Genomic DNA, 11,110 nt, shown 5'->3' with positions numbered 1-11,110 from the left:
TGTGGCCTAATTCCCAACATTTCCATAAAAAGGAAAGAAATGCCATATTAGGGACATGAATTGCCATGTTTATGGAGGAATCATTAAAAGCCCCAAAAGTAAAGAAACTGAAAGGAAGGACCAAAATCTCAGTGTGAAAGATTCACCAAGTGGGATATTGGCAGAGACTCTGATGGTGACCTCCCAGCTGACGATGGGGGTTTCTGCCTTGGGGTCTGAGTATCAGGATGGAAGGTCGCTCCCAGGAGGAATCCCTGTGCATTTTCCTCCCCCATGGCTCTGCCCTTCCTGATCCAGCAGCTGTGGGGCAGCAGAGCAGGGGCAGTGCAGGGACAGGCCTGGTTCTGACAGGGCTGTTGTGGTTTTGGAATGGTGCTCCCAATTTACTACACCTACTACCAAGACCAGGTGTCACCCCAGATTTATATTCCCACCATTGCCCCCCCCCCACCACAGGGGCTTTGCCTGGCCTGGCCCTGATTGATCTCAGCCCATGTTTCACAGTCAGGGATAACCTGGAGATGGTGTCCAGGGTTCACCCTTGTGTGGCCAATCCAGACCCCCCTGAGGCGCTTTAATCCTGGCCGCCCCATCCTCCTGTCTGTTGTTGTGATGCTCTTCAGTGCCCAACTCTTGGGCACGTGAGCATCCACAGGAGGGAGTTTCACAGCCAACTTCTCCCCCAGACAGAGATGTCTTGCCCCAGTCCAGCAGCCCAGCTGGGTTTCCCTCTGTGCTCCCAACTGTCCTTTTTCCATGGTTCCAGCCACCCCAGAGAGCATTTCCCACCATCCCTCAGTCAGTGCAGAGGTGCAGCGCTGGCCATTTCTCGTGCTCAGAGCTCCAGGGATGGTCCCAGTGCTGCAGTGACTGCAGGAAAGGGGACCCCACAATGGGACATTTCTTGGTCAGATACAGACAGGAAGAGTGACAAACTGTCTGTGACTTGGGTTTTGGCCTCGCAGCCCCCACTGTGGTTTGCAGGGAGCTGCAGTGTGGCTCGGCCCTGGCTGTGCCAGGCAGTGCTGGCCTGGGAGAAGGTGTTGGTGCCAGCTGGCCCAGGGAGCTGCAGCGTGTAGGGAACGAGTTCCTCCTGGCCTCCTGCCCCAGGGTGACACTGCAGGGCCTCATGGAGCCAAGGGGCCATTGTAGCTCTTCAGAGCCCCATGGAATTAAGGGGACTCTTTGGACATTGTGGGGCCTTGTGGGACTGAGGCCATCGTGACATTTTAGAACCAAGGGGCCACTGTGAAACTACAGGGCCTTGTGGAACTGACACTGAAATCACCCAAAAAGAAACTTTCTAACACAGTTTGAGTATCAAAAAGCATTCATTTTTATTGCAGTACTGATCACTTGGAGGATCCTTCCTCCATTCGAGTGCCCCAAACATCATGCGAACAGAGGTTTTATGACGCACACAAGTTCCATATTTATGAGCTATAGAGGTTTTATGACACACACAAGTTCCATATTTATAAGCTATTCCTCTGTGATGCTCTACATCTGGCCTGTAGGCCACACAGTATAAATAATTCCAACTTCATAAGTGATTTATTATATAATTACCTTGCTTATGTAATTCGACCAGTAAGAGCAGGCCCAGGCCATTGGAGACTCAGGCTGCTATTGGCTGGTTAGCTGAGTAGTAACTGGCTCAGCCAATGAGGATTACCTTCATGGGCCTTCTCATCTATATAAGGAAGTTAGATCTCAATAAAGCTGCCTGTTGCTGCATGAGCACGTACAGTCTAGTCACCTGTCTCCACGGGCAGGAGTTACTCCACTCTCAGGCATGCAGAGTGCTGCCAAAACCTGGCACCACTGAGCACCAGGACGGCCTCGCTGGTGCCAGGAAAGCTCAGCAGCACCTTTCTCTCCCAGCAGCATAACACTGGCACAGGCACTGAGCAGCCATGAGCAGCTGACTACTGCTGGGAGACAAAAAACCCCAGAACTGGGGGGTTTACAGTGCAGAAAAAACATGGAGGCACTTTTCTGATGATGCCTACTCTCATCAAGGCTTCATCCAGCAAGAGGAATAGATAAGCTAAACTTATTTCTGGATAAACCACGTTATTTCCACCTTGAGGACCTGAGGCTAGCACAGGAGCCAGCAGAGGCCTTTTAGACATCAAAACATTTTTGCCCATTTTCCCAGGCTGGCTCACGGTCACACCTCACCCATGTGGCTCCAGAGCTCTTGCTGTGTCCCACGGGCCCTTCACATCTGCTCTCGCAGGCTCCAGAGCCCTCACGGAGCGCCTCCCCGGCTGTCCCAGCACAGCTCAGCACAGCTCAGTTCGGGGTTGCACACGCGACGGGGCCGGGGCACCTCAGAGCTGCTCCTTCGGGCGGGTCACCGCCATCGGTCATCGGCTGAAGGCCTAAAGAGAGGACAGCAGAAACATCACAAATAAGCCATTAGTTCCATCTGTATTCACAAAGCTCAACAGCAGCGGCCTGGCTTGTGGCAGAGGACAAAAGCCAGCACACCGAGCGAAAGGCTGAGGAATTAATGCTGAACTGCACAGCCGAGCAACATCCCCAGTCCCCTGGCCGAACAGATAAATAGGAGACAGTGAGTATTTCAGGTGGCGCCTTCCTGCCCCGGAGCCCCGGTCTCCAGCCCCGCTGCTGCCGCCGCCACCCGTGCCCTGTACCCCGCCCCCCCTCACCTCATGGCGGCGGTGGCCCCTCATGGTGAGGGAGCTCGGCCCGCCAGAGCTGCCCCTTGCCCTCACGGTGGCGAGCTGAACGAGCCCAGCCCGCCAGAGCCGCTCCTTGCCCTCATGGCGAGGGAGCCCGGCCCGCCAGAGCCGCTCTTGGCCCTTATGGCGGCGAGCTGAAGAAGCCCAGCCCCCCAGAACCGTTTCATCTCCACACGGCGGCGGGGACAGAAAAGGAGCAGGCCTAGCCACGCTGCCGAGGTGATTCCACAGACACCGCCCCGCTCGCTTCGGCCGCTCCCCCCGGGGCGGGGAAAAACCCTCGGTAATCAGGCACCGGGAGGGACTTTAAGATCGTCTCGTCCCACTCCCTGCCATGGGCAGGTACACCTTCCACTGTCCCAGGTTGCTCCAGTCCCTGTCCGACCTGGCCTTGGACACTTCCAGCATCCCTGACAGAGCCGGAGCAGGAACACGATCTGTGGAGCTGGGAGAACTGAACTCAAGCACCGGCTCATGGGAAGCAGAGGGCTGGTGAGCTGCCTCTGCTTGCCCCTGATGTGTCCCACTTCGGGCACAGGAGCTAGAAGTGTCAGCTCAGAAACAGCTGCCAGCAACAAAAATCCAGCCCTGAAATAAGCAGAGAAAAAGCTGTGGTGCTGCCAAGTGCCTTGCTGGGAGAAGCACAATTCCACACCTTCCCTGACCTCCACTGGATGCTGTAACATCAGCCCAGTGCTCTGTGTATCCATGTCTGGGCGCAGCAGTGTAACTGTAACTCCCTCGCTGGGGATCCATTCAAAGGAAGTTTTTCTCTGTGCTTTGTGCTCCATTGGGACACTTGAAGGCCTTTCCAGAAAGCCTGGCATCCCTCCTCCATGCTCCTCATGTGCTTATGCTCTCAGAGCTCAGCAGTGAACTCAGCTGGAGCTGCGCCTTGCCTCAGGCAATCATCCACTCCAGCTCTGTCTTCTTCAAATGTTTCATGGTCTATTTTCAGCCCAAGCAGGCAGCTATTCTTCCTGGATGTGGGGTGCTCCTCTCCAGCTCAGCCTGATCCTGCCTTGTCCTGGGAAGCTCTGAGCTTGTTGTGCCCAGGACACTGCTGTGTGCAGGGACAGAGGCTGGTGCTGAGCAGAAGGAGCTCGGTGCTTCCCCTGTCACTGATGAACCTGGTGAGGAACAGGTTTCCCAGCTATGCCCAGTGCAGCACAGCAAAACCTGTCTGGGGGAGAGACAGGTAAGAGCAGACACAGAACACTTCATGCTCTTGTTCCTGGGGGTCTTGCTGCCCATGGCCAAGGGCACGTGCCCACACAGGCAAGGATGATGACTCTGCCAAGACCCTAAGCCACAGCTTCAGTTTAGAACTCTTTAATTCATTAGCCCAGCATGGGGCCCAAATTAATATGCTTTGTCTCTTTAATAAGACATTTTCAGCAGGACTGGGGAGATACTTCAAAAGCTTCCTGAATGCCAAATACCAGAACTCAGTAACTCTCAGTGCCAGGATCAGTCTCTCACTTCCCAGTACAGATTCCCTCTGTGTGCACAGCTTTGTCTCTGCTTGCTGGCCTTGGAGGGGGGCTCAAACAAAGGCCTGCACATCATTTGTGAACTTTGGGTGAAAAGCATCAAACCAGATGAAACACAGCAGAGCCGCTCTGCCATGGGGGTGAAGCCCTTTTCTGTCACAGGAATGAGCTCTCTGCATTAGCTGCAGCCAGTCCCTGTTGTTCATCTTGGCTTGCTGACCACTAAACAGAGCCTCCTTTTCTCCTGCAAGTGTCGTGGCAAGGCCTGAAAGGACTGAGAAGCTTTGTTCCAAGCCAGATTAGAGATCAGAGTTACTACAAAACAAAAGCCCAGCAAGCCTCCTGGAGAGTTCCTCTAGTCTAGACACAGCCTCCCCTGAGCTCCCTGCATCCCAGCACAGCCCTGCAGCTTGTGTTCAAAGCAACTCAACTGGCTCCAGAAGCCTGGTTAACCTCTGCCGAGTGAATGTTCAGTTGCAGCATAAAGGAGGAATCACATCTGAGTGATTTTGCTCCCATAAATTAGCAGGATGGGTTAAACCAGGACATGAGCACTGTCTACTGGCACAGTGCATCCACTCAAGAGATCTGCACTGGCATGGAGCTGTAGTGCTTCAAAAGACGTGTGCTCCAAGCCTGGGGTGGGACATCCCCCATGTAGCTGATGTCTGCAGCTCCTGTGGCAGCAAGGGAGATCCTTTACTGTCACCTCAGCCCTGAACACACCCGTGCCCAGGGCTCACTGCCTGCCCCCCGTCACTGCTCAGCTCTGGCACTGCAGGGCTGGTACTGTGATCCTTCTGTACCAATCAGATTTTGGCTCAACACCATTTGGCCACACTGTCAGTCACTGGAGAAAAAGACAGAGTAGTACCGTGGGAAGGGGAAGAAAATTCAGTAAACCTATGGAAGAAAAGATCTGTGGATGTACATCATCATTTACCATGGTGGTCACCTCCAGCCCCACAGCCAAGCACGTTCAGGCTTTGGTGAGAAGAACTTTTATACCCCTGGTGTCTGTCATGGCTGGGGCCTGTGATGATGACACCTCGTGGGTGTTGGTGCTTGCACTGCCCTGTGAGTGACACCAGCCTTGCTTGGCTCCCACACAGCAGAAGGCAGGGCAGCCATGGCCTCGATGGTGCCTTTTCCTCTTTGAGGTGCTGCACCCAGGTCAGGGATACCCCACACATGAGCACAGACTGGGAGAAGAGCTCATTGACCAGCAAAGAAGGACTTGGAGGATATAATGGATGAAAAGCTGGACATGAGCCAACAGTGGCAGCCCAGAAACTCCCCTGTGCTGGGCTGCACCCACAGAGGAGTGGGCAGCAGGTGAGGGGGGGATGGTCCCCCTCTATTCTGCCCTTGTGAGATACCCCTGCAGAGCTGCTCCAGCATCAGAAGGACCTGGAGCTGTTGGAGCAAGTCCAGAGAGGCCATGGAGATGCTCCCAGGATTGGAGCCCCTCTGCCATGGAGCCAGGCTGGGAGAGCTGGGGGTGCTCACCTGGACAAAAGAAGGCTCCAGGGAGAGCTCAGAGCCCCTTCCAGGGCCTAAAGGGGCTCCAGGAGAGCTGGAGAGGGACTGGGGACAAGGGATGGAGGGACAGGACACAGGGAATGGCTCCCACTGCCAGAGGGCAGGGATGGATGGGATATTGGGAATCAGGAATTGTTCCCTGTGAGGGTGGGCAGGCCCTGGCAGGGTGCCCAGAACAGCTGTGGCTGCCCCTGGATCCCTGGCAGTGCCCATGGCCAGGCTGGACATTGGGGCTGGGAGCAGCCTGGGACAGTGGGAGGTGTCCCTGCCATGGCAGGAATAAAATTATTTTTATGGTCTCTTCTGACCCAACCCATTCTGTAATTCCATCATCTCCTCTGCCTCCACAGAGGGGCCATTTCCACTTCCCCACTGCCATCACAAGATGGCATTCCAGACCTAAAAGCTGAGCTGGCTCAGCTGATACTTGGAGATCTTTTCCAGGCCCTGGGGTGTCCAACCCCAGAAGAAGCTGTGGATTTAACCCTGCCTGCTGGGCTCTTCTGCCAGGTCTCAGCCCTGACACTGCCTTTTAATCACATCCTTTAACGCCAGGGCTGTGCTTTAATCAGCTGACTGAAACACTGCTGCCGTTACTGTGTAACCCTGAGCCATCTAATTGCACTGAGTTAAGCCAGTTACAGCTTTGACAGTGAATGGCATGCAGAGCACTTTAATCTTGACCTGCAATACCTCGGGCTCTTGCAGGGCCTCCTCTGCCTCCGAGGACACGCTGCTAATCAGACCGAGCCAGGATGTAGTTTCAGACATGGACAAAGGGAGCCAAGGGCAAATCATGAGCAAAACGAATCTGACTCATTTTGTTACAAAGCAGTGTTGAAGGTAGAGCTTCCTTTTCTTTGCCTCAGAATGATTTGGGAGAGTAGTGAGAATAATTTGTTTCAATAATTTATAACTTCAAAATAATAACAAAAAAAAAAGAGAGAGAAAAATCATTCTTCTTAGATATGTTTTTTAAAAAGAAAGCTTATTTTGAGTTAGGTGCATAAAGCACTGGTGCAGTGTGTTATCCCCTGTGTCTGCTCCCACGTGTGAGTGGGTGCTCCAGGCTTCACCCACCAGTTGCTCCCTGCAGGAAGAACCCATGATCCAACCATCTCCTTCCCTGGCCAAGGGCCTGCAGCCTCCCACCGGGGCTTGGTGCCATGTCCTGGGTGCCAGCTCTGCCAGCACAGCTCCCCGGGGGTGGCGGTGGGGCAGGATCTGCTGCTCAGCTGCCTCGGAGGCTGGGGCTGGCTGTGTCCCTCTGGGCAGCTCAGGAAAGGCTGCTCCGGCTGCTCCTTGCAGGGAGCTGGAGCAGCAACCTCACTTGATCGGGGGAAAGAGCAGTCAGGAAAGGTTACATAACCCCGATCAGGCTGCCAGAGGGGTGGTGCAGCAGCAGCAAGGGCAGTGCCACTCTGGATGTGGCTGGGCAGGAGCGTGCCCTGCCTGTGGGACCCTGCCTGTGGGACCCTGCAGCCCCTCTGTCCATTCACTCTTGCCTGGGTCTCCTGGCCCTGTCAGAGCTTGCTGGTTTTGTTGTTCAAAATGCCCTCGGGCAGCTCGAGGAGCCCGTGCAGTTCCCTCTGTTCTGGGCTGAAACTGCTGCACAGCAACTCCTTTTTCCATTTCATCTCTGGCAGAGCCCTTGAGCTTTGCTCCCTTCCTCTTCCACCCTCCTCTCCTCCTTCTGAGCTTCTCCTTGGCCAGAGGACAGATCACAAACCACAAGCTCTGCTATTCATCTACCAGATCCCAAGCCACTGTCTCAGTGTGATAAAGGTGATCTGCTAATCGTGTGGAGAGGATCCCCCAGGATGCAAACCCCTGCTGGGATCTGTGGCAATTCCATGGCATCAGCCACAGGGTCAAACGTACAAGGGGGGGTTGCAGCTGCCTTGCCCGAGTGTGGGCACCACAATCAGCCTGCCTCAGGAACTGAGACCTGCACAAGGCCCACCAAACACACCTGCGTCCTTCCAGTGCCCCACCAGGTCTCCTGGCAGCAAGGAATTTGCTTTAGTTCTGTGAGTTTTATAAAGCCTGACTCAAATCCCAGGGATTTCAGGCAGTGCTGACACGCAGAGTGGGGTGGTGTGAGCACAGCCCTGGGGTCAGGTGCTGGGGCAGATGGGTGGGCACGTCAACATCAACCCAATGTTTTAGAGCAGAGCTAACTAGGAACAGCTTATTCCATTAAGAAAAAAAGAAAACCAATAATCATTCTTAATTAGGACAGAAACGTCCAGATAGGCTTTTTTAAAGAAAATGCCTAAAAATACAATTTTTGCTTTGATTTGAAAACTATTTTTTGCTCTTCAGACTGTAAGATAAAACAATTTGAATTGATGATGCATTTCACAGCAAAAATACATCCCTTTTCATCTTGAAAATGCTGAAATGAGTTGTTACAAAATTTTCAACTTTTACCCCCTTTCTTAAAAAACAAAATTTTTAATTTAGATGAAATGTCTTTTTTTTTTTTTTTCCTAATGGAAACGCTTGATTACATTTTTACCCAACAGTTCTAATTAGAATTAACAATTACAGCTGATTCTTGGTGGGGTGATAAACAGCTGGACTGCACAGCCCTCTCCACTCTGGGACTTGCAAACAAGCCCCAGCCCTGGCAGTTTAGCCTTCTGCAACATTTTAGACTTGTCTAGTCACTGGAATTTATTTTTCTTTCTTTTTTTTCCCACCCTTTCTCCTCTGAGGGTTAGATTTTACCAGTGCAGCATCTCTAACAGTCAGGGAACTTCACAGTGAGTTGAGATCGCATTGATTTCTCGAGGAAGAAGCCGCATACTAATTTTTCCTGCTTTCCTCCCTTGAGGAACACAGGTAACAGCTCCAGGAAGGCAGCTGGGTTTGTAGATATTATGTTTACCCACTGGCTGTCAGGGAATTCTGAGGTCTGTGGGACCATCATGGGACACAAGGAGACTTTGGCTGGTCTGGTGCAAGGCTGGATTTGCTGAGAAAGAATGTGGGATTAAAGCAGAACAGGTTAAACCTGAGAGAAGCGTCAGGTGAAGATCAGGGGATGGATCAGTCCATGCTGTGCTGCCAGAGCTTCCCCCTGCCTCCAGGATGATCCTCACAATCCAGCTCTGCAGGGCGAGGAAAGGAACACTGGAGCAGCGAATGAAGAGGAAATGACTGTGGTGGAGGGGAAGGGAAGATGTCAGAGTTTGCTCTTAAAGCCCCAAACCCTCTATTCCAGGCACCGAGGCAAGTTTGTCCAGCCTTTGCAGGCAACCTCCAGAGAGCCAAGAGGCACTGGGACATCCTCTTTCAGGGGACTGGTGTCCCCAGTGCCACTGTGACTCCTGGACTGCCATGTCCAGTGCTTTTTATGCCTGCTCATCCCTGGGCTGGCTCCACGCTGTTAATGGCTGATCTCTCCCTGGAAACAAGCCCAAGGCCTTTGCCTGTCCCACCTCGCCCCTCCCACTCCCCTGCCAAACAGTTATGACCTTCTTGGACAAACCTGAGACAGTATTAAACGAGAGGGAGGTTTTCATACACAAATGTCCCTGTGATTAATGGATTAGGAGATTCTGTGCAAATTAAAGCATTTCTTCATACTTTGCACATCCAGCTCTTCAGCTGTTGTTCTTTCCCTTCTAGTCCTTTACAGAAGTCCCTGTGGGCCTTGCTTGCCCCATTCTTTTTGCTGCAGTTTTCTCCCCACAGTGACCCAGGGATTTCCCCCAAATCCTTGTGCCCACTGAGTCCTGGGCAGACCCTGCTGCTCCTGAATCAGCACTGTGGAGAGGAGGATGCTGTGAGCACAGCTTGTTTATACACAGAATCAGCCCAAGAGAGGGGCTGTAAATGCCTTTTTATTTCCATATTTATCATTGCAGCTCAGATGGATGAGGAACCCAATGGAAAGTTTAGATGAAACAGAGAAGAAATGAAAAACTGTTGGCAAGCAGTGGCTCAGCTGAGACTGGCAGCCTCAAGGGCTTCCAGAAGGAAAAAGGCTTTCAATTCCTGCACTGCTGCTCCGTAACAACCCAATTCCCCTGCCAGGCCAGGAGGAGTGGGGCAGCTGAGGAACCCTGCCCTCCTATGATCCCACCCCAGGGAGATAGACCTGAGACCCCAAAGCAGCACGTTTGGTCTTGCTGATGTTTGGCAGGGCTGATTTCTTCCCAGAGCAGCAGCAGAGTGTGGGTGTGGAGGCTCCGTGAGGATCTCCAGGTGATGGGCACTGTGGTCACCCATGCCATGGTGGAAAGGAGCCACAAAGGCTTTGCTGGACACCTTTGGAACATCCAGTGCTGGGTGCTGGTGATGGATGATGAATTTCAAGCCCATTTGTGCAGGGAATAATGGCTCATAACCATCCCCTCTCCTTTAGTGGTGTGACACTGCTGAGATGGGTGGTCTCATTTCCACCTTAGGGGAGGCGTTTTATTAATTGTCCCTGGCCTTGCTCCTGAGCCCGTGTGTGCTGTGATGTGGACGTGCTTCAAATGCAGTGACAAGGAGGTGGCAGCCAGGATGTGGCTCCTGGGGGAGGCAGCCAGAGAGGCAGGGACGGTGCTGCCCACAGCTGTCCAGTGATCTGAAACCTTCAGCCCTGGGAGGGAGTGACTGCTCCAGGCCAAGGGAGTCTGACTTTGCTGGGGGATAACCAGGACTGTGTGTCTGTGACCGGGCTCTGTTCCATGGGGAGGAGGCAGGGGATTGAACTGTCCCCTTGCTGCCTGCATGGCCCTCTGTGATGGCCAATTTTTCACCTAAAACCTGGCTTGAGCACCCATAAAGGCCCCTGCCCAGATCATCTGGCATGATGGCTTCTAGAAAAGCGTCCCTAGGGTCGCTGTCCCTGCCTAGTCACAGCTGAGCTGGTGGCACTGAAAACTTGAGTTTCCATTCACATCCCTCCTGTACCTGCAGGTCCCTGTGCCCTCACTCTGGGCTTTATTCTCCTCCCTGCTTTCCCCTCATTTGTGCCCAGCTCCGGAGGAGAGCACTGGGAATTGATCACTGTGTTGGCTTCGCTGATTTAATCCAAATTTAACCAGGCGGGAGCGAGCGAGGGCAGCCCGGGGGCCCGGCATGCTGTGAAGAACCCATCGGTGCCAAGCGGTGCCGTTAATAACGGGGGTGAAAGGCGGCACCCCCCCGGCATCTCCCCTCTCACCCTGGCACAGCTCCCACGGGGACAGAGCTGTCCTGGGGACACGGCACAGGCACTGTCAGGGGCTGTCACCCGGTGGGCGCTGAGCCCTTAGTGCCAGGACAGAGCTGTCCTGGGGACACGGCACAGGGACTGTCAGGGGCTGTCACCCGGTGGGCGCTGAGCCCTTAGTGCCAGGACAGAGCTGTCCTGGGGACACGGCA

The 11,110-nt window shown here is 53.6% G+C and overlaps 1 non-coding gene across 1 annotated transcript; it reads right to left on the bottom strand.

Annotated features, from left to right (window-relative positions):
* Positions 1-1,735: 1,735 nt before the first annotated feature.
* LOC134413904 (small nucleolar RNA SNORA74) lies at positions 1,736-1,939 on the bottom strand. Its single transcript, XR_010026611.1, has one exon. It is a non-coding gene; the product is annotated as a small nucleolar RNA SNORA74 (small nucleolar RNA).
* Between the last annotated feature and the right edge of the window lie 9,171 nt (positions 1,940-11,110).

Source organism: Melospiza melodia, unplaced genomic scaffold (assembly GCF_035770615.1).
Source record: "Melospiza melodia melodia isolate bMelMel2 unplaced genomic scaffold, bMelMel2.pri scaffold_55, whole genome shotgun sequence".
NCBI lineage: Eukaryota > Metazoa > Chordata > Aves > Passeriformes > Passerellidae > Melospiza > Melospiza melodia.
Note: the sequence above shows the minus strand (reverse complement) of the source record. Positions and strands in the feature narration are given on the sequence as shown.